The following is a 14,895-nucleotide window of genomic DNA, read 5'->3' on the forward strand; positions in this document are numbered from 1 at the left end:
TGGAGCTAGAGGACAGAGGACCGCAGGAGAATGCCTCCAAGAAAAGTGAAACTGAATGTGAATGTGTTTAGGTCCTTTGAGAAGATATTTAGAGATTGTTTGAGGATGAACTAGCAATAGTCACACTGAAAGGTGACCAAATGAAAAAATTAACTCCAGGATAACAAAGAGTTGAGCAAAATATAAAATGTAATTTTAATATGCTGCATGGAATATTCTATATGGCTTAGGTATGAATAATATTTACATAGTCACAATAATACAAATATTGATTATTGACTTAACCACTAAACACTAAAAATCTGACTTATGTAATTCTATTGGAAGCAAGTATATGTGTGTGTGTGTATGTATACATATACATATGTTTATGCATGGGTTTATGTATATGTGTTTTGAGGGAGAAGGCAGGATAAGAAAGCCCACTCTTTCTTTTTTCCATTTTGGGAGGTCCATAGATACTGTTTATGACTGAATAATCAGGAAACAACAGAATACGCATGTGATTTAGAAAATAGAGGTAAATGACAGAGGAAACAGCTAAAATGTTGACTGTGGTAGCTCTGGGGCTGACAATCTGGGATATGGAAAAGTAGAACAAGAGACTGTTGTTTGGTGCAAGATTCATAGAACTATTGAACTCTTTTCACAATAAGTGGTATAACTTTGATAAAATGAAAACTAAAGAAACAAATCAGTAGGTAGAATATTCACGAAAACAAAAGACAAGCTTATATTTAGTAGCCTCCAAGTGAAGAAAGTGAATGACTGTGGAAACAGTCTTATTTTTAATTTGTCAATTCTCTTGTACCTATAAAAAAGCATGCCACGTGCATGTATAATCTCTTAAAAATTAATAATATGATATGTAAAGGAAGAAAAGAAAACCCAGGACTACCATAATACATAATCATTCCCTCACCCCAAAATATATACGTGGTTTAAATGAAATGATGCTTAGAATATAGGCACAAGACATCAGGCACAAAGTAGACAATAAGTCTGTATGGAATACCTTGAACAAAATGTCATATGATGATGTTCTCTCCTTCTATCTCAGTGTTGTTTCATTATGAATATACAGTTCAGAAGTAGGAAAAAAATATTGAAATTAATACTTTTTCAAAACCTTAAACTGGACACTTGCCTTTCTTTTAAATTTTCTGTTAAATAGAAATAAATGATGCGTCATCTTAATGATTTTATAATTGATGATTCTGAAAAATTTACATTTTCAAATTTTGATACTTTTTGCAATAAGATATTCTATTTTTTTAATATTATTTGTATTCCACCAAGGTAGTTTGTAAATAGAACATGTGTCTATCCCAGGATAGCAACTACCTAGTAAATAGGTCCAGATGTTTAGGATAACAACTTTCCACCTGCATGTGCTTGGGACTCCTTCGCTTTCTCCCTCTCTCCCTCCCACCAAGTTTCCTTCTGTCATACCTTATTTAATGTAGCAGATGTGGATTAACTAGAGGCATACAACAGCTTTTTAAAAATTGAACAATTACAGATTTTATCAGCATGGTAATAAAAAGTTATCATGTCTTGGGGCCGGCCCGGTGGCGCAAGCGGTTAGGTGCGCGCGCTCCGCTGCGGCGGCCCGGGGTTCGCTGGTTCGGATCCCGGGCGCGCACCGATGCACTGCTTGGTAAGCCATGCTGTGGCGGCGTCCCATATAAAGTGGAGGAAGATAGGCACCGATGTTAGCCCAGGGCCGTCTTCCTCAGCAAAAAAAGAGGAGGATTGGCGGATGTTAGCTCAGGGCTGATCTCCTCACAAAAAAAAAAAAAAAAAAAAAAAAAAGTTATCATGTCTTTCAAACTCAGAAAACCATTGGGTGCTAGAAAACATTTAAATAAGTTTATAATTATCACATTAAGATTCACCAATTTTTCAAAGAATACCTCTTATGATGGCCACAAAGAAATTTGTGGTGGGGGATTGGATTTTTCTGGTAAAATACACAGTCTAATCTAAACACAATTGCTGCCTTTGAACCCAAGTAGAGTTGGAGAGATAGGGAGGTTAATTTCCTAAGTGAACGACATAAATGTGGCACTTGAAGGTGAAATAAGTGCCCCGTGTAATATAACGAGCTTGTCTTTAGGGACCCCTTCCCTGTCCAGATGAAGGGAACTCCAGTAATGTCTTGAATGTACCCAAAGGTTGATCTATTCTTATGCAGATGCAATATGCGTGGTTCTGTATTTCAAGCTCCCTTTCATGCATGATGCTGGCTCCTCTGCCAAGCTACTGAGGGAGAGAAAAATGATTACGCTATATGTCCAATTGATTCTGCCTCTCTTGTGGAGTGTGTCAAATAAATTGCATTTTTCCTGAGCCTGTTTAGATGGAGTATTACCCTGCTGTGTTCCTTTGGATCCTGTACAGATTTCTGATTGCTGAATTGTAACACTAATCATAATAATTATCTATGTAATAAGTTTACAATATGAATTGTTACAGATGGTCACATTTTCTATCACAGAGCAATCAAGCTTATTTTTACAATCGACTTGCTCCTAGATAAAACAAAAGGCAACATGTAAGTTTCTGTGTGTTCATCACACATTTTAAGTGGCAATTTAGGTCTAGTACATCAGAGAAAATGAGAGATGATAAGAGTGAGTGCTAAAGAACTTTTCAATAAAAGCATATTTGGATTTTGCTATTAGTTTTATAGATATTATCATTATATATCCAATTAAATACTAAAGATTTATTATTTTTTCATAGCAAGTAATTTCTTTTTTCCTATCTAGAATCTGAAATTCATTTTGACAAAGGAGGATATGCAAATGAATTATAATCCAAATATAATAATAATATAACTTATTGAAATAGAATGTAGAGCATATCTATGACCTTCAAAAAATAGTCTTACAATTGGTTGCCATTAGAAGCTGTTTATCCTCTGTCACTTTAACAGTTGCCATGTGGTGCTCTAATTAATTGAGCCAAATCTGGTCACCACTTACAGGTGGTGTCACAACTGAAGAGATACTTTACTGAGGAGAGACTTTGTTTTTATATTCTTGTTGAGGATTCTGAAACTTAGCCCATTTTGCTTACCAATGCTTTCTACTAGTATGCCAAAAAAATTTCATTACAGCAAAGGGAAAATTACTTTGACTTTTATTTAATATTTCATCTAAATTAAAGAAGACTTTTGCTTCATGAAGGTAAATGCACAGAACCTACTTGAAAAGGCTACCAACCTCAATTAATTGTCCTCTGTGGTCTATCTTGTATACTTTCACGACCAAACAGAAGCATATATTCATATACATCTATTCATCTATAAAGGGGATTACATCCTATTTCTCTGCTCTTTGAGTTCCTTCTTGGTTTTATCCATGGTTTCACTTTTAGCCGCTAAAATTTTATAGTGGTCCATCCTGAAATAAAAAACAAGCATGATTTTTACTTAGTAATTTCATATCATAGTCACTGTACTATCTGCACTGCATTCTCAGTATTGAAGTAGTTATTAGAAGTATCAGTAGTGAAATTACCTAACAACTCTTTAATTACATAAATGACAATAAAATTTAAGCTGAATATCACAAGCCTATTTGAATAGACACACCACAGTTGTGTTACCCGAGAAGTGAAGGATTCGAATATTCCTCAGAAAAAAAGAAAAAACATTCAGGGTGGACTTTTTTCTTTAGGCATATAGGATGGTTTATTCTCTTCATATTAATATCTACATGATAAATTTCCTGAAGCGAATGCAATCTTTAACTCTTTTTTTTGAGCTACAGTTCTCATTTGTTTGTATTTCCTGAAAATTTGATTTCCTCTTTGTTACAGAGAATAGATCTTTAAATTTTCTAACTTTCTAAATTGCAAACCAAAGGAATGAAAACTCTGTTCTGGGACAGTTAGAAGATGTCAATTAATTCATTTAAACTCTAATAGAAAATAACAAAGGTAACAGACATGATGTTCCTTTTGATGACTGGCAGATAGTTAACTGAATGATTTAAAAATGTTCCAATACAAATAAATAATTCATACTCAATATTATTTTCATTAGATATTAAAGGATGCATAGTGCAGTAAAAGTCACATAAATATGCCACAGATATTTCCATAACTCTGTGCTTTCTCTCTGACTCCCAAAGATGTGCCTTCTTCCAAGACCATGTTGCTACATAAATGATATTTAGTCTAACCTACATATTTCTATTGGTAGTTTTCAAGAGTGAAAGTTATAATAGCTAACATTTGTTTTGTGCTTATTCAGCCATATATGTGGTAAGTGCTCTATACGGATTATCTGATTTAATTTTCACAACTTTATGAAGAAGGTACAAATATCATTTCCATTTTCAGTTCAGAAAACTGAGGTTTAGTGCCCTTACTTAATTTACCCTACCTAAGTCACAAAGCTGGACCTAAACACTTATCTTTCTCATTTTAGAATGAGAGATCTTAAACAGTTATTTTCAAGAAAAGCATTCAGGGGGACAGAGGGTATAGACATACAAAATAGTCTATAAATATCTTTCCTTACAAAATATTACTTCCAGATTCTAGGTGTTAAATCATCACTTTCTCAAGTTAAAATTATTACTGACGTACAAATGTAGAATGTATGTTTGTCAAAGATTTATTAATTCATTAATGATTGAACTAGTAAAAGGGTAAAGCTGTTTCAAAGAGCATTTTGAGGAACCAGATATTTATGGGCATTTAAAAGCTTAGAACTGGTAAATGCCCAACAGAGCAATAAAAAACAAAAATTGGAGATTTTCTTTCCTAATGGACATTATTTACATCTTTACCAGACAATAACAAGTTAATGTCTAGAATATAAGCCCTTCATTAATAGTAAAAGCCAAACAAAAGTATATTCCCCTAGATGATGAAATAATCCTTGAGTGTGTTTGATAAATAATGTTCCTGCACTCTCTTGGCCTTACTTGCATGTGTCCAGTAATTTTTCTTTACACAGTTATCAACTCTAATTCCTGACACCTTGCTTGTGGCTCTAATGTCATTCACACCCTGAGGCTTCCTTCTCACCCAGTCTTGCCATTTAAGCCCTCCTCACTCCTTGGTATTCTACTGTTTCCCTGTAAAGTATGAGTGTGGGTTTTTCTTTAGAATATTTCTTTAGCCCTCTGAGAGTCCTTTTAATTTGAGACTTCTTTTGTAGAAAAAAAAAATCTGGGAAATTTTTATCCATTATTACCTCAAATAATTAATACTCTTCATTTTTATTTCTTCTATTTTTGAAATAAATATATCTTATTTTCCAAATAGTACTTTTTCTTCTAGCTTCCCTATCTCTTAGCTTATCTTTTAATCTTTTGTATTTCTTTGTTATTTCTTTCTTGGAGAAATTTCCTTGATCTGATCTTCTAATTTGCTAATATATTCCTCAGCTGTATCCATATGATCTTTAATTTCACAAATTTTTATTTTACTATTATATATATATATTCTGTTTATTTTGTATGTTTTCTTTGTTTCATCTTGATAATATCTTCCTTTTTATCTTTTAGTTTATTATTTGCCTAATTTTAAATGTTGATAAATAGGTCCTATTACTTCTCCTTCTAACAGAATCAGTAGTTGTGTTTCTCTAAAGTCTTGTTATCTGTACCTGTGAGTTCATTTTCCCTTTGGAATATAAACTACTCTGTCTTTCAATGCTTTTGGGGAAAGCCAGACTCTCTGTCAACTCCAATGTGCTAAAGGGATTTTTGGAGAGGGGGAATAAATAAGTCCCAGAGTGGAAAATCGCAGCCACCAATAAATCATTGGTAATAACTGGCTCCATTAAACAAATCCTTAGATAAATGGCTTCACCCTTTACCTCCCAAGGAGAATCAGCATTAGGATAGACAATGCCTACAATAGATTATAATCCACCAGCCCAGAGAGTTTAAAGATGATGTGGGGAAGTAGCTGTCCAAATTTATTCTCCTTCTCTTTTTGTCAGGGCTTCTGTGCTGTTCTGATTTTATTTTCAAAGACGCCTGTATTGGAACTCTGAGTAGTCATAGGTGCATGTCAGGCACTCTTTGTGCCAAGATAGTTTTATGGAAGAAATTGAAACAAAGCTCCCATAGATCCTTCCTTTTTTTTTTTTTTGGTGAGGAAGACTGGCCCTTGAGCTAACATCCATTGCCAATCTTCCTCTTTTTGCTGAGGAAGATTAGCCTTGAGCTAACATCTATGCCCCATCTTCCTCTATTTTGCATGTGGGACGCCGCCACAGCATGGCTTGATGAGCGCTGTGTAGGTCCGCTCCCAGGATCTGAACCTGAGAACCCTGGCTGCCAAAGCATAGCATGCGAACTTAACCAGTACTCCACCAGGCCACCCCAATCCATCCTATTTTTTACTCTCACAGGGTGCCTCCTGCCCAAGCTAAAACACCCCCTCACACATACCAGTTCATACTTCTGTGTCACCACAAGATTTTCTTACATTATATTTCTAGTTGTTCGATTTGTTTCTACTTTGTTCATTAAAGTCACATAAAATTTGAAATCATACTTTTTCATTGAAGATACACAAGTTTATAACAGGAAGGAAGCAATATAAAGTGAAAAACACTTACAGTTCATATATAAATACTTTATTGTCAAGTTTCTATGCAACAAAATAATAGTTCTACTAATGCAAATGCTCCATATCTATCTGCATTTTTCTTCAGTCTTTTAAATGTGTTTCATGGAGGAAAAGGAAAACTGAAATATCTTTCAATCTTGATTTCTTTTTTATCGTGGTTATAACTGAATTATCACTTGGAAATGCTCTATTTTGCAAGGCAGAGAAATATAGCCAGAATCTTTACCGTTTATTTAGACCTAGTTGAAAGATGGCACAAAAATCTAGGCCTTTCATGTCTCCTTGAACGATTTCTTATTCAAACTCAGCTGGAGTTCTGAGAGCAGAACGTTCTGCTTTCTTGTATCTTCAGTCAAAGGAACCTTTAATTCACTCTGCTTCATAATAAATCTGGGGAGAGCTAGTTATGACACAATATATGATGGTGTGCCCTACTTGAATAGTGCATGACTTTCAATTCTGCAATAACGTATGTTCTCTATTCATTGATTTATTTCAGGCAAAATATACGTAAAACAATAGGCTAAAGATATGTCCTCTCATTGATTTTACATATATTTAAGCTACTCTAAGCAATTTTAGGTTGAAAATGTTTCTTTGCTGTTCGTGAAGATTATGAGCAACTGAGCTACTTGGCTATTGTTATGCAGGATTCAGAGCTCAGGTTTTGTGTATTAATTATTTTGCAAGGCATTATTATACATTTAGACTAATGTTTGTATGTTTTTTCTTTTGTGTTTAAGTTTTAAAACACATACACCTGTGGTTATTTGAAAAACTGATAGAAGTACTCATGACTTTTCTCTTGTAAAGAATAATACTTTAAAGTTAAATTTTAATTTGAAGAGAAGCCCCGCATCTTAGAGCATGGCAGAAAGAGAAATAAGAAACATGATTCCAAGAAAATAAGTTGAGGAATGAATTTCATTTGACGTGTGCGTTGATTACTACTAACTTCAGGAAGAATTGATTCTTGCTCTCCACAGGATCATAGTCACTGTATATCAGGATGGTGCACTCTAGAGCTTCTGGTTCATGGGAAGTACTGACATGAATCTTCGATCTCTATATAATAGCGCCGGATGTTTTCTTATATGAACTTTGGCAGAGGTAAAAAAGGATGGGGATGAAAATGGTTTAATGCACAGGTGCTTCCGCTAGCATTGTATTTTTGTGTTTCAGGTTATAATACAGGTCCTTAGCACAAATCTCATTTTTCACGTAATGTAATAACAATACTGCTGTTACATAGTGATTGGTATTATAAACTGTGCTGTGAGATAAATGCTGTTATTATGAAAATCCTATTAGCAAGTCCCTATGTACTGTACATGCAGGGCAGATTTATTAACACACACTCTGTAGTCACTTTCCTGAAAACAATTTTACCAGCTATGAAATACTATGCAATAATGCCATTAATAAATGTATCTAATTGCAGTATATAAAAGTGAAATGTTGAATAGCTTGAAATGGCTTCTGTGAATGGTGAGATTATTTCAAGTAGATGCACTGAGCAACGAATACACTATGTTCCCCCTTTTTTATACTGCCACATGCCAAGTAACAGATCATTAAAGAGCATAGTCAGAGAGTTAGGCTAATGAGAAATGTGAATTCTTTTACAAAAAGCTGTCAGTAGATGGCAATGTGACTATTTTATAATACATTTTTATTCCATATGGAACTAAAAACGAGATCATTCACATTTGCTACCTAAATTACTGTAATTTTTCCCAAAAAAAGGGCTCCAAGAGCCATTTTAAACTATTCTTTAAATAATTGATAGTTACAAATGAAAAGCCAACCCTAGAATTTCCAAAGTGATCGGAGTTGTTTTAATTTTCCATTGGTCATGGTTGAATCAAAATAATGTTACAAACTATACCATCAATAACTAGGGATTGCAGAGCCCCCATTTCAAACTAAAGCACTTTTAGAAAATCCATTTATACCCTCACTTAGGCACTGTGACCAGCTATGGCCCACTGGTGTGCTATTTATTACAAGACTCAGAGGAATAGTACTGCATTGAAAATTTTTATTTCATTTTGTTTTCATCTTTTCTTTTACTCTTTCTATCTCTTCTTCTCCAAATAAGTCACCTCTCTTGTTGTCAGTGATATTTTATATAAATACTCACATGCATATATATTATATATATGTGCATATATATTGCAAGTTATAGAAACCAAAAAAGAGTAATATATTCTGTAGAGAAATTTTGGGACTTGAGTTTTGGCTAATGTGGAAATTCTAAGAAAAGGAAAAATATGTTGAAAGTCTTGAACAATTCTAGTAGAAGATACAAAGATATTATTCAGCTCTACAGAATTATTTAATCATATTAGGCCTTAAACTTGTGATTCTATTTTAGAGTGTGTGAGGGGTAAAAATGAAGATAAATTATGAGGCATGGGATTCTATGAATGTGCAGTGTGGTATAATGGAGAGACACTGGTCAGTTAAAAAATATGGGCACAAGGGGTGAAGGGAATCATATATGTGGTGATGGACAAACAAAAATGTACAACCCAAAATTTCACAATGTTAGAAACCATTAAAACATCAATAAAAAAAAAATATATGAATACTAGTCATAGTCTAATCTGTGGGAAAGTCAATTACATAATCTGGGTTATCATTTTACGGATAAGGTGAATGGAGATAACTTGTCAATATATAATATTTCTTCAGCTATGATTAGTGCTTGAAAGTCTAGCATCACTCTGACCCAACTTTGATCAGCAAGGCACACCAAAATGGGATAAATCCAATCCTGGGCATCCTATTCAGTCCAGAATCCCTGAGACCTGATTAGAGTCCAACCCAAATGAACTATAACTACTCAATTCACATCCCGGAAACTGAGATTTTCAAGGGCTGGCTTCTTTCTTTCCATAACTCCTTAAAAGATGTCTTCTTGAATGTGGCAATGGAAAGTCCATAAACCACAAAGGATGCTTGGATCTGTATTTAGATATATGGTTTAAAGAATAACTTTGCCAGTATTTAAAAGTAGGGATAGCATCCTTCGTAGAAATATACAATTTAATATTTACATATATTAAAGAACTAAGGGAGATAGTCAACTTGTTTTGAATTTTTGATTTTATAATTTGAAAAAAGAATCAGTAGTTCTCTCATGATTTATTTTCGATAAACCCTAGTAGTTTGTATTTTAAGGACAAATACAAATTAAAAATAAGAAGCTTAATTCTCACTGCTGAAATGGGGGAAGAGATTTCTCTCCCCTTTTTCTCAGAGCATTTACCTTAGAAAACTTGTAATTGTAGTACATTCTCATCTCTTTGAAAGGTATATAAATTCTTTTGAAGACTGAATAAGCCTTGTGTCAGCTGGCCCTTTGTCAGCTTCATGACCCAAGAAAGTCTTTCTCAAAAACCTGCAAGGCATCTCTCTGAAATCCTAACAACAAGAGGAAAGAGCACGCTCTCTCTCAGCCTCTGTGAAAGGGCAGGAGCCTAACTCATGGTGGTCACCTTGCTCCAAGGTGTTAAACCACCTCTGGTCATAAAGATGAGAAGTCTGTTTTACTTCCAGGTAAAGCTAGTTAGCTAACACAGATGGTCACCCCCATTACCAGGTTAAGTTAGGATGAATTATATGTGACAAATGGTGTTGTCAAGTTCTCTTACTTGAGGACTAGTTATTGTTCATATTGAAAATGCGGATGTAATGCGTTGTATCTGCTTAGCTATATAAAAGAGTGAGATTTGTTTTGGTTTTTGCAATGTCTTAGCTGGTTGCCTGAGATGATCATTACACTGTGGTGTAATGCTTATTCAATAATAAAAAGGTTTTCTTTCTCTGCAACTCTGTGGAGAAGATTTCTAGGTTGAGAGGAGATTTTGTTTTTCATTATATTTCCCCAACAATATTTAACCAGAATTCAGATTTGATTTTCTTGCTTTGGGTTTTCTTCCTAGTAATTCAATTCAACCTTAAATATTGCTCTGGGCAAGAATCAGATTCCTATACTAGTTACCAATTCCTGTTGATATAGTTGCAATTTATCTTCATGATGGTTCATTCTTCATTGAAGATAATTGTGCGCCTTATAGCATACCACTTTCTTTGGAAGAAAGCAGTCAAGCAAGACACAAAGAAGAAAGCTATCAAGGAAAATTTAATACTTTTTAAAATAAGGAAGCAAATCCTTTAGATGAGTTTCCATTTTTAAGAAATCCATGAAATTGCATATGAAATGTTTTAGTCAATAAAAATAGCTTTGGCAACATTTGTGGCTAAAACAGTTAAAAAGAAGTACAAAACTAATAAAATACTAGTCAGAAGTCTATCATTCCATTTGTGAAGGAAATGTTATTTATCATTAAGAAGGATTTATGCATATTTCCTATTAAAATAGGATATTTTTTTCAAGGGAAACATGAGATGACAGAGACTTTGGATTTCCTTTTGAAGTAGACAAATTAAAATAATTGAGATCTATATATTTTAAAGTATCTTTCCTTCAAATACCCTTGATGTTGTTCTTTAATCAATAGTTTCGTTAGACATTTCTCCATCTGCCATCTCACATACATATGTGAGTGAGAAAACCTGTTCTGGGAAGTGATACTTTAATAATTATTTTTAAATCAAGTGTCTGGATAGAAGGTTATATATCTTCAATTTTACAAGATTTTCTTAAAGACTAATTAAAATACAAAAACATGTTTTTCCATTATAAATGGCATTTTTCCACCTCTTAAAAACATAGATGATTTTTTCTTACTATACTAATAGACTTAGAATAATAACCATAATATATCCATACAGCTTTTCTAAGTTTTATCATTCTTGCTATGTTTTTGTTATAAAACTGTATACAGTGATATAAAATGAAGCCCGTTGACCCACCCTCAGTTCTTTAATAGAGTTTGGAAATCAATATTGAAGCATAGATTTGATTCTTCAAGAAGAGGGAGTTGAAAGAATAGCATATATAATCTGAGTATTCTTAATATGTGAACTCTCTGCTATCCAGGTCTTCTAAATGATTAGGTGTTGAAGGTTAGATTTGATATCATTCAAAAGACAGTTTTCCTTGGACTGGCAATAATATCACAGACTGGCCTAAGACCTCAGTCATAAGTTATTATCAATCTGTCCTCAGAAGAGACGTTATTTTATAAAAATCTCTAAGGTTAAAGGAAGAGACTCAACTTGCGTTAAATATCTTTTACCTCCCTTGTTTGAGGAGCAGTAACAGAAAATTTTCTAGACTTATTTCTTCTGGAAAATTCCATGATGAGTCGACTGGGAAACTTATTACTTTTAGGAGATTGGTATTTAAACACTGATTTACACCAAGTGTATTTTCTGCATACGATCAAGCTTCATTGATGTCTTTAGTGTTCTAAATATTGTACCAGGTATATTTGAGTGTTAAATAAGACCGGGTCAGGTTCTACCATTGAAAATAAAAACTTCTTCATTTTTTAATATGCTTATTCTGATTTACTTAGATTTTTAGATGTAGCTTTGGTATCATGCTGAGGAGTAAAAATCTGAAGGCTAAATGGAATCACAGTCCTAGAGAGTTGGAAGGATCCTAAGAAACTTTTAGTTGGCTTCTTTCTTCAGTCAGAGCTACGTTATCTCAGATATGTGAGAATAATTACAAGAGTATTTTCCAGAATAACAATATGTTTTAATGTATAGCAACCCTGAGTCTAAGGAAACTGTTCACATAACCAAATCTGTTTACTTAAGAAAATGTTTTTCACTTATTCTCTCTTAAAAGGAGTAGAGTTTACCAAAACATTCTTGGATATAATCTGAAACAGTTAATAAATTATAGCCCTTAACTTGTGACTTTCCCATTAAATAGTAAATTCTTTTATTTCTATAATTTTAGTCATTGGAAGGTAAATATGTTTATTTTTCAAGACATATCTTTATTTTGAAATAATACCTTTATTTCTAATCATATTCTGACAGGTATATTACATTTCTAGGGAAGTCATTTAATTTTTTTTTTTAAGTCTTTTTTTAAAAGAAATAAAATCAATGCTTGCTTCACTATTTATTTTTTTTCCGAAAACTAAGTGTATTCCAGTACTTAGATGTTTATTTTGAAATTCTCTAAATTAAGATATTCTTTGGGAACAAAATATTTTTCATTTAATAGGAATTAGATCTACATATTTAATAACTAGTACTTTTAAATGCATAATTGTCATAAGACTTCAGATATTTAATAATTATTTACCCTGATTCACACCCAGATTGATGGTAAAATCATTCTTTTTCTGTAACATCTTCAACTAGATTTGATGTTCTGATCTTATAGAGGCCCACTTGGTTTTATAAATCATCAGCCTGCTATAAATGGTGAAATATTTATTTAGAGCTAACTTACTTTCCTAGCAGCTATAGAAAAAGGAAAATGAAATGATATTGATTAAACTAAAAAATGATTAGTATTTTTATGTGCTGCGAACTCCAAACAATCATTGTGGGGATTACTTAAAGCCAATGGTATTGGCTTCTGAGTTTGCTGTAATTCTCCCAGCACTCCACTCAGAAGGGTTTTAAACAGCTTTTAAAATTTGTTTTCTTTCTTATGTATCTAAAATAACAACTGGTGGTCAATAGCAATGGCTAGGTCCCTACTATGCCCAAAGCTTAGGAATAATTAAACATGATTTTAGCCTTTTCCAAGGTTGGGTAGAAAGGTCCTCACATACAGGTGTTTGTTTTGGGCGAGAGTAACCGATTAATAGTTCACAATGAGATAGTAGTAGCTTCTTAGCAAACAAGGAAGTAGTGGAATGGAACACTTTCAGTAAGAGAAGGAAACAGCACGGTCTTGGAAATGATTTACTATTTCTATATCTGAAATGTATGTGGATTTTTAAAATATATGCATGAGTATAAATATCATAACATTATTCATATTCGTATCTGAATCAGACATGTATCCCACACCTAATATTTACATTATGATTTCATTATTACTGTTGCAATTTATATTATTCATTTTAAAGGTCATTGTATGTGTATTGTTACATCTTTTTATAGTCTCCATTCTGCATTTGCAAATGCAAATTTATATAGGCAAATAGAAAACATTCTACTTTACTGGTACCCAACTGTAGCAGATTTTCACTGTAAAATTTGAAGAAAATTAGGTAAGATTTTATCCAGAACACATATCTTTAATGACATTGTTTCATTAAATGTGTCATAAGTCTACAAACACTACGGACCCGCAATGTTGAAATCCAAAAGCATAAAAATCACAAATATGTTTTGAAACTAATTTTTTAATAGAAACTTTCCAAAACTGATATTGCTATTTATAGTGTTTATCTCTGCTAGAGTGGATATCCATATATTTCACTGCATATATATTAAGGTTTGATTACCGTGTACACTGCCGACCATGCTGTGAGAATTACACAATACACAATATATGCATCAAATTAACCTTACAGAACTCGACAAATTCTAAATTATGAAGCACACTTAGCCCCAAAGGTTTTAAGTAAAGAATTGGAACTTGTGTTATCTAAACCAAGGTGAGATTTTAAACTATTCTATTCTGAAGTTGCATAACAAATTATTTGTACACTATCAATTTTTTATTGAAGGTCATATAGAAAAATATTAAAGCTGGAAGGTACTGGGAAATCATGCACTTCAATCATGCACCCTCTTTTTTAACAAAAGAAACTGATAGTCAGGAAAGTAAATTATTTTGTTTAAAATCATGCGGCCAATAAATGAATGATGGAAGGATTAACTCCAACTCTCTGCGCTATTATTAGCTCCTGTAAACAAAAAATAAAAAGTAGAGGGAAAAAACTGACTATGGCAGCAGCAGAAGAAAAAAGTGGTGAGATCCTGCAATTCAGTGAGGGAAATGATGCTGGAACTGTTGGATGTCCATATGGAAAAACGGACTTTGACCTCTACCTCACATCATACACAAAAATGAATTCAAGATGAATCATGATCCTAAACGAGAAAAGTAAATCAATAAAGCTTTAAGAAGAAAACATAAGAGATTATCTTTCTTACCTTGCTATAGACACAGATTTCTTAAGTAGGGTAGAAAAAGCACCAGCCATAATAGACCAAGAAAGGATAACTTGGACTTCAAAAAAAAAAAGCAAACTTCCTTTTGTCAAATGACACAATAAAGAGAAGGAATTGCAAAATGCAGAATAGAAAAAACAAATAGATGCCCACAATTTTCTGACAAATATATGGGGAATATATAATGAACTCCCAGAAATCAGTGAGAAAGATAAACCACCC

This window comes from Diceros bicornis, chromosome 11 (assembly GCF_020826845.1).
Source record: "Diceros bicornis minor isolate mBicDic1 chromosome 11, mDicBic1.mat.cur, whole genome shotgun sequence".
NCBI lineage: Eukaryota > Metazoa > Chordata > Mammalia > Perissodactyla > Rhinocerotidae > Diceros > Diceros bicornis.